The following is a 19,606-nucleotide window of genomic DNA, read 5'->3' on the forward strand; positions in this document are numbered from 1 at the left end:
AATCCTGAGTGGCCCTGGCCCCCGTGCTGGGGCTTCCTGAAGAGGCTGCTGTCTGGATGGCTCTCTCTCTGTCTCTGTTTCTCTTACACACACCCCCCCACCCCCACATATACATGCAGGTCCTCCAGGAAGGGACAAGAAGGTGCTATTTACAGGGCAGCAGGACCCCCCCCCCCCCCACCGTCGGACTCTATGGGAGGCTGAAGGGGCGTTTAGGGCCCGTGGGGAGCGTGTGGCGCTGAATGCCGTTGGGCGTGCCTGCCGATGTCCCCGCGCCTGGACCTCCTCACAGTTACGGAGTCAGTTCCTGGAGGTGAAATTGGGGCCAGCGGGCTCTGCCTCCACCCTCCCGTGTGGGGTTAGCGCTTGCAGCGTCCTCCACGGTAGTTGGCATGGAGGATGGAGAAGGGCCTCGGTGGGCACCGCATGAGGTGGGGTAACGGGCATGGGGAATTCCCCGGGGTGGCAAAGAGGCTCAGAGGCCCCCCATGCTGGACAGTGCTGGAAGCCTATGCGCAGAATGCTGCTCTTTGTCCCCGGCCTTGGGCTCCTGCGGGGCCGTCTGGAGTTTGGCTGGATCGTCTCCCGCCTGGCAGTGGCCTCTTCCACCCGCGGGCGAGAGCGGCGTTCCACTCAGAAGCTGGGATTCTGCTGGAGGAGGTGTGGGCAATCTTTGGTGTTCCTTGGCTTGTGGACACATGCCTCCAATCTCTGCCACTGTTGTCCCATGGCCTTGTCCCCTGGGTGTCCGTGTCTCCAGTCTCCCTCTCCTTTCTCTTATAAGGACACAGTCATTGGATTTAAGGCCCACCGAGATAATCCTGGATGATCTCATCTGGAAATCCTTAACTTAGTTACTTCTGCAAAGACCCTATGTGCAAATAAGGTCACATTCACAGGTCCTGGGGGTTTGGACGTGGACATATCTTTTGGGGGGATGCAATTCGCCCACAACAGCAAATAACTTTGGGGATCCGGCTTTTCTTTCCCCTTGAACACCTGCGGTGTTGGTGCTGGTGTTGGTGAGCCGGCCCCCTGCACGCTGAGCTTCTCTCCTGTTCTGAATGCTTCTTTTCTGAGTCCCCATTTGAGGACGCAGCTTGGGGACCTGAAAGCCGGGGACTAGAGCTGATCGGGGTTCTGCCCCTTCCTGTCTCTGAGCCCCAAGCTGGATGCCCATCCCTGCCCTCAGTTACGGAGAGGATGGAGCGGGCAGCAAGGGCTTTCTCCGCAGCGCCGGGGGCCTGCGCCTTCTCCGGGGGCTGCCCCTCGGTTTGCTGATCACTGGCCAGCCTGGAACAACGTGCCGTCCCCGAGGTGCAGAGTTTTGGTGAACCCCCTCTGGGATGGAGGGCTGGCTTCCTACAGCCTGCCTTGGGAGAGGACTCTGGCACATTCTCTCCTCCGTGTGCCTGGGGGAGGGCCTGGCGCTGCTGCCCGGTGCCACATGGACAGTGAGTGCTAAAAGGAAAGGCGCAGAGGCAGGATCTGCCTGCGGGGACCTGTGTGCCGAGCGGCCACTGGGCATGTGTGCATGGGAGAGACGCTGCCCTCTCTTCCAGGGGTGTGGAAACTCTGCGGGTCCTTGGGACTGAAGTTGGCATGGTCTCAGACCCTGTTCCCACCCACTGGGTCGCTGCCAACCAGTTACTCTCTTGTGGGGACGGGTTTTCGTGGGCACGCATAACTAGTGCACCGAGAGGCAGACAGAGAAGACCAGCACATCACATAAAGGTGACCGAGAGCTCAGGGAGGGAAGGTCACCCAGGGCACAAGCCAGTCTGTGCTGGAGCCCGTGTGGACTCGGGGGGGGCTTCCGTTGTCCTTGCAGACACTCCAGACACACTGAAGCTGAGACTGTCTACACTCGCTGTGGAGGATCTGGAGCAGTGGTTCTCAAAGTGTGAACCTGGAACCATCCCTGGGCATCCCTGAGGCCATTTCAGGCTTCCAAGACATGAAGGCTATTGTTATCATGATACTAGGATACTATTTGCCTTTGTCACCTTTATTTTCTTAAAACTTACAGTGGAGTTTTCTGGAGGCTGCGTACACGTGACGTCGCGATAGATTGAGTACAGAAGCAGACATGCGAGTCCAGCTGGCTTCTATTAAGCTGGACATTAAAGAGACTCTCAAAAAATGTAAAATAATGCCACTCTTTTCACTAAATATTTTTACTTTGGAAAATATACTTGATTTTCATAAATAATGTGTTATTTGTGTTAAAAATGTAATGGGTTTATCATTGTTATTTTTAAATGAATAATTAAATAAATATTCTTTAAAACTTAGAGTAAATATTGATAGACTAACCTACAGAAACAAATGTCCTTTGTGGTCTCCAATAATTTGTTTTTTAATAGAGGGATCCTGGGACTAAAAGGTTTGAAAATCACTGATGTGGAGGATGCTGGGAGGTGGAGTAAAAAGACTCCAGTGCGGTGTGTGCAAAGAGCCTGGGGTCTGGAGTCAGAATAGGATGTGGTCTAGGCTTTGCGATCCTCACTCATTCCTCTACTACCATCGTTTTCATCACCATGGTCATCATCACCCCTTCATCACTGTCATCGCCACCATCATCGTTATCATCACCCCCATCATCCCCATCCCCATCATCATCATCACCATCAGGGCCTGGCCCCATGGCCAAGTGGTTAAAGTTCTGCACGCTCCAATTGGGCAGTCCCTGTTCGTGGGTTTGGATCCCGGGTGCAGACCTACACCACTCACCAGCCACACTGTGGAGGTGTCCCACACACGAAAAAAATAGAGGAAGGCTGGCACAGATGTTAGCTCAGGGCAAATCTTCCTCAACAACAACAACAAAATCACCACCATCATCATCTCCATCACCATGGTCACCATCACCATCACCATGATCATCACCGTCATCACCATCACCATTGACATCACCTCCACCACCACCACCACCACCACCACCACCATCATCATCACCATCCTTACTATCATCACCACCATCACCGTCACCGTCACTACCACCACCACCATCACCGTCACGTCACCCTTTACCCTCAGTTGAGCATGTGCTATGTACCAGACACTGTATGAGGTGCCTTATAGTCATTATGTCTAATCGCTGTAGAACTCTATGAGGTAGGTATTTTCATCCATACTTACAGGAGAGGAAACTGAGGCTTATAAAAGTTAAGTAAAGCCACCTGGCAGAGCAGACTCTGAACACCAGTCTATTTGGCTCCACACTCTTTTTCTCTCTGACCCTGGGAAGTGGCTCAAGCTTGCTTAGTCCCCATTTGTTAGCTGCTAGCTGGGAATGCTACTAATGATAATAGTCACAATTGCTGGACTTGTGTCGAGCCCCGGGGACTGGGCTAGATGCCTGTCAACGTTGTCTTGATCCTCTCAGTGGAGTAGAGCAGGCATTGAAGTAACCCCCATCTTGGGCTGGTGAGTCACATGTGAAAAGCATCGGCTCCAGGGCCTGGCACAGCGGGGCACCGGGTGAGTGCTCACCCCTACCCTCACATCCTCCCCAGAGTGTGCGGCCGAGGCCTCTGGGACTGAAGACTTGCACAGGGAGGGCGAGCCAGCCCCGTGTGGAAGACAGCGGAGGTGGGCACAGCAGGGTGGGGCGCAGGCGGGCGAGAGTGCGGTCTGTACCACCACTCAGCTCTGTCCCTTGGGCTCGGCGTGCTCACAGCAGGCCCGCCCCTGCCTCCTCTCCCTCATCGCATGTTCCAGGAGCATCTGTTAGGTGCTAGGTGGTGTTCCAGGCACAGGCGGCACGGCAATGAATGGGACAAGCAAGCTCCTGCCTGCATGCTGCTCACTCAAAGACAGAAAACGAGTGCGTGAGGCGGACTCCAGCAGTGCAACGCCCTGGTCTGACACGTGCCAGGAAGGATGGGGGAATCCCTGTAGGGTGCTGGGGTCAGGCAGCGCTTGGTAGGGGGCTCTTTGGAGAGGGTGGCTGGGGGCACTTTCCAAGAAGAGGACATTGGAGCAGGAAACTGTGTGAAGGAAGGCGCGAGCCCTGGCACCTCAGTCTCCGCGCATTCCAGGCAGAGGAACAGGGGGCCCAGGCGTGAGCTTGGTGTGTTCACGTAATGGCCAGAGGTCAGCGTGGTGGGGGCGGCGTGAGGGAGAGAGGGCACCAGGGGAGGTCAGGGACCTGGCGGGCGCCTCTCACGCATGGCTCTCTGTGCCACAGGTGGAGTTTCATTTTATTTTATTTTGATCGTGATGAAAACCACTCAGAGGGGGTCTGAGAAGGGAATACTGTCGTCTTATTTTTGTTTAAAAAGATTTCTGTAGCTCTAGAGCCACAGGACTGGAGGCTGGGTGTCGTGGAGGATTTGGTGACATCCAGGCTTATTTTAACATGGTAGAAGGCCAGGTCGGGAGAAGCCGGCAGATTCAGGAGTATTTTGCAGGTAACCAAAGCTGGTAGCCACCCAAGCCGGGGGCATTAGGATGGGGAGGGAAGGGTCTTAGACCATTCAGACTGCTATGACAAAGCACCATAGACTGGGCGGCTTATAAAAGCGGCATAGACACAACAGAAATTTACTGCTCACAGTTCTGGAGGCTGGAACTCTGAGATGAGGGGGCCAGCACGGTCAGGGTCAGGGAAGGGCTCCCTTCCTGGGTTACAGACTGCTGCCTGCTCAGTGTGTCCTCGCACGGTGGAAAGAGGGAGAGAGCTCTCTGGGGTCTCTTTTATAAGGGTATCATCTCATTCATAAGGGCCTCACCCTTGTGGCCTAGTCACCTCCCAAAGTCCCCACCTCCTAAAACCATCATGTTGGGTTAGGGTTTCAACATATTCATTTGGGAGGACATAAGCATTCAGCCCATAACAGAAGGTTTCCAATCGAAGGCAGTGAAGTCAGCAGGGGCTGAGACAGGAGTCAGGTTTCTAGCTGGCTTTGCCCCTAGCTAGATGATTTTGATTTCTTGGTGCCTCAGTTTCCCCCCTTGTCCTTAAATAATAATGGACTTCCCAGCTCTCAAGGGAGTACTGAGGCTCCAGGGAGGTAGTATATGGGAAACATACTTCCCTGTCTGAACCACTTCATCCTCTGCAATGTGGTCAGATGGTGTGTGTGACCCTTGAGGTCAGACGTGAGCTCCTTGAGGTCAGAATCCATCTCCCCACCCCCACCCCCAGCAGGTCTCCTCATGCTTTGTTCAAAGTAGGTGCTTCAAATGTGAGTGAAATCATGAGCTCTCATGAACACAGATGCAACAATCCTCAAGAAACTACTGTCAAATCAAATCCAGCAACATGTAGAAAGGGTAATACATCACGCCCAGGTGGGGTTTACCACAGGAATGCAAGGCTGGTTCAACATTTGAAAACTGATCCATGTAATTTACTGTAGCAACAGAAGAAAAACCATACGATCATCTCAGGATGCAGGAAAAGCATTTGACAAAATCCAACATCCATTCGTGATAACAACTCTTGGAAAATCGGGTATTAGAAACTTCCTCAACCTGATAAACGGGCGTCTCTGAAAAGTTCACAGCTACCGTCATACTTCATGGTGACAGACTGGATGGATTTCCACACAGATTGGGAATGAGGCAAAGATGTTCACTCTCTCCACTCCTATTCAGCAGTTTGCTGGAAGTCCTAACTAGTTCAATAATACAGGAAAAAGAAATAAAAGGATATGGATTGGAAGAAAGAAATAAGATTGTTTTTGTCTGCAAGAGACACTTGTCTATGTAGAAAATCCTAAAGGACAGATAGAAAAGCTACTACAACTAGTAACTCAGTTGAACACAATGTCAGGACACAAGGTCTATATGTAAAGATGAATTGTAGTTCTGTGTATTATCGGTGAACACTAAGAAGTGAAATAAAATAAATAAAAACCCAGTACTATAACCCTATTAAAATAACACCAAAATACATGAAATACTGAGATTTAATCTAACAAAATACGCAAAAAGTCTGTTTGCTGAAAATACAAAACACTGATGAGACAAATTAAATAAGACCAAAATGAATGGAGAAATATACCATGTTCATGAATTGGAACATTGAATATTCTTAAGATGTTAATTTGCCCCAAACTGATCAATAGATTCGATGCAATCTCAACCAAAATCCCAGAAGGATTTTTGGGGATAGAAATGGACAAGCTGATTATAAAATTTATGTGGAAAGGCAAAGTAACTAGAACAGCCAAAACGATTTTGAAAACGAAGAAAATTGGAGGACTCATACTACTTGATTTCAAGACTCACTTTAAAGTTACAGAAATAAGATCATGCAGCATTGGCAAAAGAACTGACACAGGGATCAATGGAACAGAACAGAGCCCAGAAATGGACCCACACGTATCCGGTCAATGATTTTTGACAGAGATGCCAAGGCAATTCAATGGAGAAAGGATAGTCTTTCAATAAATGGTGTTGGAATAATTTGACGTCCACATGCAAAACAAATAAACCTATAAAGACTCAGATACACAAATAGATGCATCAGCCTTGACCCATACCCTGCGCCCCAAACAAAAATTACTCAAAATGGATCATAGACCTAAATGTAAAACGTAAAACTATAACACTTCTAGAAAAAACATAGGAGAAAAATCTTTGTGACTTTGGGTTAGGTAATGGTTTCTTAGACATAATACCCAAAGCATAATCCATAATGAAACGGTAAATTGGACTTCATCAAAATTGAAAACTACTCCTCTCTCACAGACACTGTTAAGAGAAAGAAAAGACAGTTCACAGACCTGGAGAACATGTTTGTAAAACAGATCTGATAAAGGACTGGTATCCAGAATATGTACAGACCTCTCAAAACTCGATAATAAGAAAAGAAACAACTCAATAAAAGATGGTTAAAAGATTTGAGCACTCATTTCACCAGAGAAGATATCCCAGTGGCAAATAAGCCTGTGAAAAGATGCCCCGCATCGTCTGTCATTAGGGCCTTGCAGACAAAACCACAAGCAGACACAGTACGTGCCCATCAGAACATCTGGGATGGCCACCACCAGCACCACAATCCACACCCGGTGCTGGCCAGGGTGTGTGGCTCAGAGGCCTCCCACGTTGGTGGAAAATGGTGCAGACACTTTGGATGACAGTGTGGTGGTTTCTTGTAAAGGAAAGTGTACACTGGCCACGGGACCGGGCACTCCCCTCCTGGGCGTTCACCCCAGTGGATGAAATTTATGTGCACGCCACCCCTGTGTTAAAGGGTTTCTAGGGCCTTCCTTCATCATCGCCCACGACTGAAACCGCTCACGTGTCCTTCAGCGCGACGGGATAAAGAAGGTGTGTGGCCCTCTCGGTGGGCGACTACTCAATAACCAAAGAAACAACCTGCAGACACTGGGCAACACGGACGAGTCTCAAACGTGTTCTGCTAAGGGAAAGCCGTGGACAGGAGGCTGCGCACTGCGGGACTCCTCCCAGCTGCCGGGAGAGGCAGACATGGAGGGGAGCAAACACGTCGGTTTTGCCAAGGGCTCGGGGTCGGGGTGGACTGACCGCAAAGAGACACCGGGAGGTTCTGGGTGTCGAAGCTGTTCTTTCTCTGGCGGTAGTTACACAGCTGCATGCATTTGTCAAAATGCGCGGAGCCATACGCAGAAAACGGCGAACTTCACAGAATACAGTTACACCCCAAAAAAGCATAACAACGGAGCAATGGAAAAAGCATATCTAAGTGGTTAGCAGTAATTTGACAGTAAGTAAATTTGGTCTGTTCATTAAAAAGGACGTGAGTGTGGAACCGGCTTGGCTTGCAGGTGTTGCGAACTCTCTCGGAGAAGACCCAGTGTGTGGGGACCAGACCTGGCACCTTCCAGAGATGCTTCTGGTCCCAGTGTACCTGGGGTCTTGTCACTGGGACTGGGCCGGGGGACCCAAGCCCTTGAATGTATGGCTCTCAGGACGTGGGCTGGGCCCACAGATGTTGGTCATCAGCCCAGGCTGCCGTGACAGACCAGACAGGCCAGCTCAGGACAAGGGAGCCATTGATGCCACAGGCCGGGGAGGTCGGCTCGTGGGCTCCTGCGGGCAGGGCAGGAGCTGGACGAGCATGGATGCTGGGCATCTGCAGAATCTCTGAAAGTGTACCCAGAACATGGCCTTGTCCCAGGCTAGGAGGGGAGCTGCTGCTGTCACTGCAGTCCCAGGGGGTCCTCTCTCTGGCCCTCTGCAGATGAGTTGGCAGCGTTCGTGGGGCAGCTCCTGGCTGGGGCTCTGGCACTGTTCCCAGGCGCAGGTGCCTGCGGACAGAGGCTGGGAAGTCAGGCCCTGAGCAGACATCACTCTCCTGAGCTGTCCGGGGCCAGGAGTGTCCTGGGACAGGCCCCAGCCTGCAGCACTGCGACTCACACCTTATATTTCCGGCCAAAGAGGAAAGGGTGTGGGGAGGGCCTGGGGGGCCAGCGGAGGACAGAGTGTCCTCACTCATTCATTCGCTGAAGGCAGAGGAGACAAAGGTGGGGCTGTTGAGGATGGCCTTTACGGGGAGGACAGGGCCAGGGGCTCCCGGCCTGGCTGCACGTGGGCGGGGCTGCGGTCTACAGCTCCTGTCTCTGCCTTGATCTACACGGGGTGGGAGGCGGACTCCAGGGAAGGCCTTGCCTGGGCACCAGCAACGTCCCCCACACCCTCTCCTTCCTTCCTGCTTCCTAAAAACACTAGCGGTCCTTGAAGTCCACACCATCCATCCAACAGAACCATAACCCTGCCTTCCAACAACCAACCGTAACGCCTTGATTTCTATCCGAGGTCCTATTTTGTGGAAACAGTCTTGGCCCATTCAGATTTGCGTTTTTACATTTCCACTTTGGGCCTCTTGTAATTTAAGAAAGTCTGAGACATCACCGAACCAAGTGAACTTTCTGAGATGACGGAAGTGTCTGATAAGTTACATGGCCCAACGTGGTCGCCACCGGCCACGTATGGCTGCCAAGCACCCAGGATGTGGCTCATGCATCTGACGAACTGAGTTTTAACTAGTTTAGGTGTTAGTTTAAATAGCCCGGCATGGCTAGTGGCTGCCGTAACGGACAGCTCAGGTCTAGACTCTGAAAAGTGCTTTATCTGCCATTCTGTGGTGACCTCTATCTCTCAGATACTCTGCTGGTTAGCGGGTGGAAAGGGTCCAGGCAGAAAGGCATTGCCCATCAAGGTGTGTACACTACTCAAAGAAATCCACATACCATCGCCATCAAAATCCCAATGACGTTTTTGCAGAAACAGAAAAATCCATCCCAAAATCCATCCAGAATCTCAAGGGACCCTGAATAGATGAAACAATGTTGAAAAAGAAGAACAAAGCTGGAGGAGCCACGCTTCCTGATTTCAAAATTTATTACAAAGCTACAGTAACCCAAACAGTGTGGTAGTGGCGTAAAGGAGACCAATGGAACAGAACAGCCAGAAATACACCCTCACATCTACGGTCAAGTGATTTTCAACAAGGGCACTAAGGCCATCTGATGGCAAAAGGACAGTCTGCAACAAATGGTGTTGGCAGAACTGGATGTCCACAGGCAAAACGGAGCTGGCCCTTTACCTTCTACTATATCCAAAAATTAACTCAAAATGGATCAAAGACCTAAACGTAAGAGCTTAAACTATGAAACTCCTAGAAGAAAACATAGGGGAAAAGCTCGATGACACTGGATCGGGCAATGGTTTCTTGGATATGACACCAAAAATTCAGGGAACAAAAGGAAAAAATAGATAAATTGCACCTCATCAAAATTAAAAACATTTGAGCATCAAAGGATAATATCAACAGAATAAAAAGGCAGCCCACAGAAGGAGAAAATATTTGCAAATCCTATATCCGATAAGGGATTGATACCCAGAACATATAAAGAACTCCTACAACTCAACAACAATAAACTTGATTCGAAAATGGGCAAAGGCCTTGAATGGACACTTCTCCAAAGACGATGTAGAATGGACAATAGACACTTGAGAAGATGTTCAGCATCACTAATTGTCAGGGAAATGCCCATCAGGACCCCAGCGAGACCCGCCTCCCCCAGCAGGACGGCGGCCGTGGGGGAAACAGCACCTTCCCTGCCCCCAGCGTCGCAGGCATGCCTGTCGTGGAACGCGTGTAAACCACTGCCACCACGTCTTTGCACACGCGTGTGTCCTTTGTGCCTCCCTTCGTGGCTCATCGCTCTGTGCACATTAGCAGTGAGGCCCAGCGCAGTCCTCAGGGCGTCTCAGGCCGAGCCGGGGAAGAAAGAACTGTTCACCGAGCCCACTGATGGCTGATTTCCCGTGTCAACTTGACTGGCCTGAGGGCGGCCCAGAGGGCTGGGAAACACTGTTTCTGGCTGTGTCCACGAGGATATTTCTGGAAGAGATGAGTGTTTGTTTCCGCCCACTGAGTAAGGATGGTCCTCACCAACGCGGGCTGGCGTCATCCAGTCCATCGGCCGAAGGAAAGAAAAAGATGGAGCGAGGGCAAATTCATGCTCTCCTCTCCAGCTGGGCCGGCCACCTTCTCCCGCCCTCGGGCATCAGAGCGCCTGGTCCCTCGGCCTCGGGACTTCGGGACTTCGGATTGACCGCGCTTCCTGGTCTCCAGCTGGCAGACGGCAGATCGTGGGGCTTCTCCGCCTCCCTAAGTGCGTGAGCCGATTTCTGTAGCATGTCTCCTCTCACTCGGACCCCTGTGTGTCCCGCCGGCTCCGCTGCCCCGGAGAACCCTGACCAGTACGCCCACCGCTCAGGGGCGCGGAGACGAGCCCGGAGAGGAGCGCAGGCATCCCTGCGAAGCCACCGGGAAGGCTCCGTGGAAGGCGGTCCACCCAGGGCGCGGCGCCCTCTGCTCAGACCTCCAGTCTGGGGGAGGCCCGGGAGGGAGGTCCGGGGTGAGGTCCTTTGAGAGCAGCTCAGAGGAGACCAGGCGCCTCCCAGCCTGTCGCAGCCCTCCCCGCGGCTGAGTCTGACCAGGGGACGGGGCGACACAGACGTCCCGCGCGCTCGCCGCGGCCTCCTCTGTCATCTCTGAATCTGACCAATTGCTTTTGGCGCCGGGAGGCGAGTGACCCTCTGCCGGGTCGTTGGACAGGTGCTGCTGGCCCAGGCAGTGCCGTTCATCTCGGTGCGGGAGGAGCGGGCTTTGGAATTCAATTCAAAGGGGAAGTAACTCGGGCCGGGAGACCAGGATTGCACAGCTCGGCAGAAATCCCCGATTAACTCAGCTCCCGGAGGCGCCCGGCCCACGGCCCCAGGAGCCACACCCAAGCTGCCCGGGTTTCTGTCCCTTGCATCTTCCTTTCCATCATGGTGGGGGTGACAGACACCTCTTGCTTGCTGCTGGTCACCCCTGGGACCCCATTGCCGCTGAGAGCTGATGAGTGGTCAAGTCTACAGCAGTGACGTGGCCCAGGAGCCCAGAAGGACAGGCCACTTATGGAGAGGGCCCTATGTGCCCACCTGGCTGCACACCGCCACCGTGGACCTCAGCACAGCCTGTGCCATTGCTAGTTTACAGATGAGGACTTGAGGCTCAGAGAGGTTCGGTGACTTCCCTGAGGTCCCACAGCCCCAAATGACAGAGGAGGAATTCAACTCCAGATGTGTCTGAGGCACTTTCCTAGGCACCGGGGCAGCCAACCCTGCAAGCACACAGGTGAACGTGAACATTGTGATGGGGACAGGTGAGCTGAGAAGCCTGGACGCCGGCAGCTACGTGCTCCCAAATCCCCCAGACACTGACCCTCAGGCCAGGACCTACCCAGGGCCCTCTGTAAACGCAAATATTGCCTGAAGGACAACCTCATTAAATTGTTATTACTCGGGTCACCTTAACAGACATACAGTGTATGTATTACAGGAGGTGATGATCCCAGTGTGTTATAACCTGCTCAAGCCACACCTGAACTCCTGAGATCAGTAGTGGGCACAAAGAAAGACACAGATAATAGGGGTGAACTCAGAAGAGAGTGACTGGTGAGGGGTCACATGGTCCGGTCCTGTAGGGGGAATGTGAAGGAAATGGGATGCTTGAAATTGCTGCCCTGTTTTGAGTGACCCCAGGGCAGACCCAGGGTCCAGTGTGCTCTTCAGGCCTCAGAGGCCACAACCAGGCTCGGAGGAAGGAATTCCAGCGTTGACCTTGATGTCTGTGTGGACGAGCTGGGAACCATCAGCTTCTGCGTCGCCCCTGTTCAGGGGACCCCGACGTCTGGAATGGGACGACAGCCCAGGACTTCCAACTCCAGGAGGCGATGATGAAGCCATAGATAAGGGGGAGTTTCTTCACTATTAACTCAAATAAACCTGGCCTAAAACGGAATCTTGGGTTTCAAGGGCTTCAGATCTACGACGAGCGTGCGATGTGGCTGACGGAGAAGGACATGGGAGCGTCAGGGCTGGAAAACACGGCAGCGAAGTACGGTTTTTGGAGTAGATGGTGATTTTATAAGAAAACGGGCAAATCACGGAAAATCCGTGCATCTGCCTCACGAGGGGTCGAGCGTGGGGGGCCGAGGTCATGCCGCGGTGGGAGGGGCCGGCGGCCAGGTGGCTCTGCACTGTCGCTGTCACAGAGGAGCCTGTGTCGCCCGTGGAGAGTGTGGCTGTTCCGTGAGTTTTCGGGCAGCAGCTCCGCGTTTCTCCGCACAGCGGCACGAGGGCCCGGGCTCGGCACTGGGGCGTCTCCAGGGTCCGTCCCCACCTGCCAGTGGGGCCCTGGGGTCTGCACGCGGGCAGGGTCCGCCTCCGTTCACGGCCCCGCTTCCTCAGAAGGGCTGTTGCTCGTGGGTCCCCGGATGCGCCCTGATGGGGGCTCGCCTGTCACCCAGGCGGGGCCGTGATGCACCTCTGTTACAGGACGGGGGCCACCGGAGACGGCAAACGCAGACGCCAGGGTCCCAGTGGAGACCACTGGCTCCAGGACTGGCCAGGGCATCGTCTCCCAGCTGATTCTTATGCTTATTCATCTAAGAACCAGGGCTCTAGAGGGCAGTGGAGCCAGAAAGGGAAGGTTCCGGAAGGAAGGAAGGGCGGACTGGGGGCTCTGAGACAGGAAGGGAGAGCTGCCTGGGAACCGCAACTTCTAGAATGAAGCCAAGGGGTGTGAACTCGAGCTAACTCCCAGGGCCTGGGGCCAAGAGTATCTGGGGAAGCAGAATCAGACAAGGGGAAGTCAGGCCTTCGGCCCGGCCTGAGCCTGACCACGCTCCCAGCGACAGCTGTCCCAGCCTGCACACTTCTGCTCATAAGCTCGCTCCTCCTCCAGCCCTGGGCCCCCCACCTTGCCGCCTTCTGGAAGCCCTCTGGGACGGCTCCTGGCTCACTCACCTCCCGTGAGCCCCCTGGAGCTGCATAGGTGTGGCCATGAGCCCGGGGAGGAGGCCTCCGATCTGTCTGGCTTTGTCTGTCAGGGTCTGGAAAGCAGGGGATGGCGGTAGGGTGGGGTGAGCAGGGCTCTGTGTCCAGTGGCCACAGGGGAGAGTGATGAGTCAGAGGGGATGCTCCTGTCCTGGTCCTGGGATGTTTCACCCTCCTCTGCTCCAGTCTGATCTGTCCTTCTAATCATGCCTGTTGTGTGATGTGAATCTGCTGTCTGTGGCGGGTTGGCACAAGGGTCCCCAGGCACAGGGATCACACGGTGGGGACGCCTGGCTCCCTGCAACTGTGCAGTGTCTCTCCAGGACCTGCCTCCCCCCGCATCTCACCTGCCCCCTTGGGGACGTGGCTCAGGCCTGTAGCTTGGCAGCCGGGGGATCTCTGGACCTTGAGTGAGGGGGCTAGAGGAGGCAGGATGTGGCACAGGGTAGGGGCACAGACGCTGCATGGCCTGGTGGCCAGCATGGGGACGGCCCCCTGTGGTGGCTGCTGGCTCCTCCTTATTTCCAGCCTGGTTTCCCCGTCGGTCACGGGCCTCCGGTGCTCTGGGAGCCCCCTCTTTCCGCAAGCCCCCTCTCCTTAACAGCCTCAGCCCCTCTAGGAGCCCTGCCCCCCAGGGACCCCCTACTGAACTGGCAGTGGGCTGGTGTGGGAGGGGGCGCCAGGTGATGCTGACGCACCGGAAGGCCAGAGCTTGCAAGGACGGATTGGGTCCCTCGGGGCAGCTCCCAATCCCCAAACGCAGCAGGCAGGTCGCGAACAACTCAGTTCGGACAGCCCATTTGCGGAGCCAGGGCCCAGCAGGCCCAGGGAACCAGGTAATGGACGCTCGAAGGTTTTGGGGTGAGAAGGTCTCACCCGCCTCTGAAGGGTCATGAAAGGGGAGGAGCTGGGAGGGAGGGACGGCTCAGCTGCTGTCCTTTCCCAGAAGCGGCCGATCTGGTGGGCGCAGGTACATGACCCCCATGCGCACAAATGCCTCTATTTTACAAACGGGTCACTCAGAGGCAAGCGCTGTGAATGGTGGTCCCCCTACCCCTGAGGCCGCCGGCATTCAAGCTCCAGGCTCATCAAGGGGAATGAAGGGGTGAGTCGGGGGGACCCTCTGGGGGTCCATCAACCCAGGCCTGCGCCAGCTACCCCCTCTCCCACTGGCCCATTTGCTCTTTCCGGCACTTTCTGGTTCTTTCCGGCCGGGGTGGATCTTTGGGGACCCTGGTTGAGATCCTTCCTGACACACAGGAGGCTGAAGGAAGAGGGAAGGAGGTCCTGGAACCCCTGCCCGCCCCCCGCCCCCCAAGGTTCGGCCATGCTCTCCCGGCGAGTGGGAGCAGTGGACCGTCCTGCAGGGCACGTCCACCTGGGCCCGGGGCGGCCTCTGGGGATGGAGCCACCTCCGTGGCAGGCCCGGCAGGTCCTCATGTCTGTGAGTGCCCTGGTTCCTTCGCAGCACCCTCCCTCACCTCTCTGCCCCCTTGGTCCTCTCTCTTTCTGGGCAGGAACCAGGGGCAGAACCAGGGGCCCATCCCTGCAGCCCTGCTGGGTGCTCCCTGGTTTCGTGCTGGGCAGGGTTGAGGGAGGGTATTCCTCTTTGCTGCCTTCTGGGGCTCTCCTGCAGGGTGCACCCCTTTCCCTAGAGCACCCCCCCTAAACCCAGGATGAAGTCCTCTGTTTATGCTTAATGGCTTCTGGATACCCACTGCTCTCCATCCTATTCTGCTGTGAACTTGTCCTAACAGCTTTCTCTGCTAATTCATACTAGGGTGTGAGTGATTGCTAGTAGCTTATCTTGAGTCTTTCATTAAGAAGCTTTGCATTCCTACTGGGAAATGAAACCTTAGCTGTCTTGATCCGAAAGGAATGCGTGATAATCACCTCCCTCGAAGAGCTACTGAGAGAGGGGAGGGAGAAAACAGGAATGATTCATCAAAAGATCTCTCTGAAATTTCAGTCTGGTAGACAACTCAGCAGGTTGTTCAGCCTTCCAGAGCCTCAGCCTCCCCTTCCGTACGATGGAGATTTTAATAACACCTGCTGGTCCAGGCGTGTAGGAGGACTGAACGAGAGGGCCTGTGGACGGCAGGGTCCTACGCCTGGGATGCAGTAGCTGCTCCATTAATGCTCAGTGGTCAGGGTGGGTGAGCGCCAGTGCTGGGATGGCCCTGGTCCTGCACAGCAGACCTTTCTCATGAACTCAGCTGCCTGTGCGCAGGCGGTCCCATCGCGGACCTGGGAGGCCTGGCCCCAGCACAGCTCCTGGCTCATCTCTCTCCTGCCGATCCTCCTCCGGTACCCGCTGAAGGGGTGGGGATCCTATAGCGTCCTCCAGGGGCGATTCAAACCTTTAGCCCGTAGTGACCCCTGCTGGGAAGGAAGGAGGCTGCTCTGCAGAGAAAAAATGCGTCGCACATCCCCAGGGGCAGGAGAAAGCCAGGCTGGACCTGGGCCTGCGGGCTGGGCTACCCAGAGGCCTCCCAAATGGGCGAGGCTTTTGTTTTTGTTACAACCAGCTGGAAGGCCCCCTGTGGGTGTGTGGGGCGGGGGCTGGCAGAGGGCAGCCCGCAGGAAGACCTCGGGGGCAGCTGACTCCTGCTCGCTCTGCACCTGCAACACCAGGTGGAGATCAGGCTGATGCCTCTACAAGCCTAGGACCCCAGAGGTCGCCAGCACAGCCCCAGAAGGAGGGGAGGGCCTGGCCGGATGCTCCCTCACAGCCCAGGAGGAACCAGCCCTGCCGACACCGCAATCTTGGAGCTGCAGCCTCCCCGGTCGGGGAAACAGGAGGCAGCTGGTCTGTGGCGCTTGGTCACGCAGCCCCAGGAGACTCACGCACGCCCATCGTGCAGGTGGGAAGACCGAGGCAGTCCAGGCCTCAGGTGGGCTGGTGGGTGGATGATGGGCGAGAGCAGGCGCCTGAAGGGCACTGATGCCCCGCGGGCAGAGGAGGAACTCCGGCCTCTGATCACACAGCCAGTGACCCGCCAAACTGAAGGAGGCCCTTCCCCATCTCAGAGAAAAAGGAAAATCCTCTCAGGTACAGGAGGAAAAAGGGGCCAGGCCGGGCTCGCCAGCTCGGGATCTCATCCGGCCTTGGAGCCCAGGCTTCCGCCTCCTCGGGGGAGCCCTCCTGGCAGCTTCCTGCTTGGCCCCCATTTCCCACCCCTCCAGCTCCTGGTGGTTTGGGTGGTCTTCCCGCTTGACCAGGAGCCCCTCCAGGCTGCTCTCCAGTCCGCCTCCCCGTACGTTTCCTGGCCTGGGCACAAAGGCGGTTGGGCTGCATGTGCAGTGATGGGCTGGGCACCACGAAAGGCCTCCGTGGGGGTGCTCGACCAGCGATCCCTGCCCTCGCCCACACCCTACCCAGCGTGGGAGCTTCTGAGGAGGTGGGCAACGTTCTCTGGGGGAAGCCGCCCCTTGTGTCGGTGCCCTCTGGACAAAGCAGAGAGCCCAGTGGGGCGGAGAGAGATGGGCAAGAGACACAGCATGCCGAGAGCAGGGTGGGACAAGCATAATTTAAGGCAGCTGACAGGCCCATATGTGCTAGGAGGCCTGCGCCACCTGCCTTTCTCCTTCACACACCTGACAAGGACGGCTCAGGATGGGCCTGCGGCTGCCGCGGGCTGCAGAGTGCCAGGCACGGTGACGGGGGCGGCCCCCAGGCCCGGGCAGGAGGCTCAGTCTCTGGCCGTGACCTCCACTGTGCCGGGGCATGGGGGCTGTCGGAGCTCAGGCCCAAGACAGAACTGGCCCTGTCTGCTGGCTTTCCTCTGCCTGGGAGGGGTCCTGGGAGCCCTGTGTGCTCTGCGGGTGGGCCAGTGGTTGGTGGCCTCCCAGTCAGCCAGTCCCGGTGTCATTCTGTGGCTGCCCTGGACCACGTACTGCCAGGCACCTTGGGAACCCCGAGGTTAGCAAAGCAGAGACAGTCCCACCTTCCAGGGCTGTCATTTGGGCGGACAGACAGAAAACCTGCAGACAAACCAGCTCATCCAAGGGCAGGCCAGCCCGAGACCCTCACTCAGCACCCCTCCCCACAGCCCCAAACTCTGGCAGCAGATGGGAATGCCTCTCATCAGTCTGGGCTCTGGCCCCCCGGCAGCTGCCCTCGCGGGGTGGGACCCTCCCTGGCCTGCAAGCACCAGCCTCCGACCTGAGCCTCCCACCCCAGCACGCAGGGCTCTCCCTTCCTTAGAGGCCAACAGTGGAGGCACCCAGACCTCCCCATGGAGCTACCAGCTCCCGTGGCAAGGGGACAGCTCTCTTCAGCACCCCTAAGCCCTGAAGGTGCCCTGGGCTGGGCCGGCCCCCTCCCCCCCCCAGGAGACTCTGTCTGCTGGTCCTGGAGGCCAGACCCCACCCACTGCCCCTCAGGCTCCCAGTTCCTCGACATCCCCACTGCCTCTGGCTGGCTCCTCGCCTTGGCCAGTGGTGGAGAAGAGAGGAATACTGATCCGAGTGGAATATCAAAACATCAAATGCTCAGGCTCATCTCCCGCAGCCGGGGAAGGAGCGAGCAGCAGGGGAGCGAGGTGCTGCGCACAGGCCCGCTGCCCCAAGGTGGAGCCTGCACCCCAGGGCCGCCCCCCACATGCTGCCCTGCCCACTGGATCTCTCCCTGCGGGGAGGGCCTGCAGCCCCACGGGACACATCCTTTCAAAGCTTTGGCTGAAGCCTCTGGCTGGTGAGGTTCAGTGAAAGACTCTCTCTCCTCCAGGGAACCCCGCGGTGATGGGGGCGGGGGGGGCCGGGAGCTGCAGGAGCCAGGAGAAGGCAGCAACTATGTGTTAGCTACTTTGGGGGTGCGATTGGGCTTATCGGGGGGTGGGGAACTGAGCGGGGGCTGGGCAGCCCCAAACCAAGCCCACTGGCTGGGCTCCCACCTCCCTTCCCGAGGAGCCCCCACGGGCCCCCAGGTCCACACAGGTCCCCGGGCCGGGACAAGCTGCATGGGATGTCCCACATCACTGCCTCTTCCTTCCACCCTGGGGGTTCTCTCCACCCCCAGGCCCCCAACCAGACCCCCACTGCCTCCTGCCTCTCCCAGCCCCCCAGTGCACTGGGGCTCACAGAGGGCCCCCCCCTCCTCCTCACACTCCCCTGGGTGGGGCTGGGCAGGGACAGGGATGCCCAGACCTGCCAGCCAGGGGAGCCCGCTGGGTGGCCAGCGCCAGGGTGACCAGGATGTGTCCTGGGCCCCTTCGGAGCCTTCATTTCCCGTGGGCAAATTCCACATCTCAGCTGGCTAGCAGAGTTAGGAGCCGGCATTTTCCAGATGGCAGTTCACGGCCATCCCATAATTCATCCTTGTCACACAAGTGTCGTCTTCCAGTCTCCTGCCCACCCCGGGAGTCTACAGCCCCTCCCGCCCCTCAGGTCTCCCTGGCTGCCGCATCCACTGTCTCCTTCTCCAGGCCAGTGCTGGCCCTGAGAACTGACTCAGGGAGGACGGCTGAGGGATGTGCAGCTGGGATGCACCAGGGACGCGAACCCCGCCCTGTGACCATGACCCTGCCCTGCCGAGCCTCAGCACAGTCCCCATCCATTCAACCAGCTGGGCTGACACTGCTCTTCACCGGACTACTGTGAGCTCCCGCCCCGCGGCCTCGCCCCTAGGGTCCACCGAGGGTTGTGAGCTGGCCACCGCAGCACTGACCCAGCCTTCCTCTGCCTCATCCCGAAACAGCGCCCAGGGCCAAAGTGGTGGCTCATTGCGTGAATGCTGGAGGAGAGAGGGCGGTGGTGGCAGGGTCCAGTGGGCCTCGGACCACTGACCTTCCTGGGCCCCCGGGGGGCGCGGGCCTGTGGAGCAGCGGCACATGCCACATCCATTGTCTCCCGGGGCTCAATCCCCATTCTCACAAGAGAATTTCAGAAAAGTGAGGACCTCACCAAAGACACGGAGCCAGAGGAGGCAGCCGGAATTCACCCCCACACCTGCCCCTTCCCACAGCACCTGAAGAGGATCCACAGCTCCCCACACCGACCGCTGACGGGGACGGGCAGAGTTGGTCCAGCCACGCTGCCCCTGATGCGCCCCACAGGGAACTCTCTAGAGCCAGGGCGGGGGCCGACCCTCCTTTCTCGGGAGCCTTCAGTCCCAAGAGCTAACACTGTCCCCCACAACGCCAGGGACCCCAGACGGCAGGCCTGAGAGTGGCCTCCCTTGAGACGTCTGGGCCTGGCATTGTGTCCCGGAGGCTCAGCTTTTCAAAGGCTCTGCTGGCCTCCGGGGGGGCCTGGGAAGCAGGGTCCTGTGGGCCTC

Source organism: Equus caballus, chromosome 12 (assembly GCF_041296265.1).
Source record: "Equus caballus isolate H_3958 breed thoroughbred chromosome 12, TB-T2T, whole genome shotgun sequence".
NCBI lineage: Eukaryota > Metazoa > Chordata > Mammalia > Perissodactyla > Equidae > Equus > Equus caballus.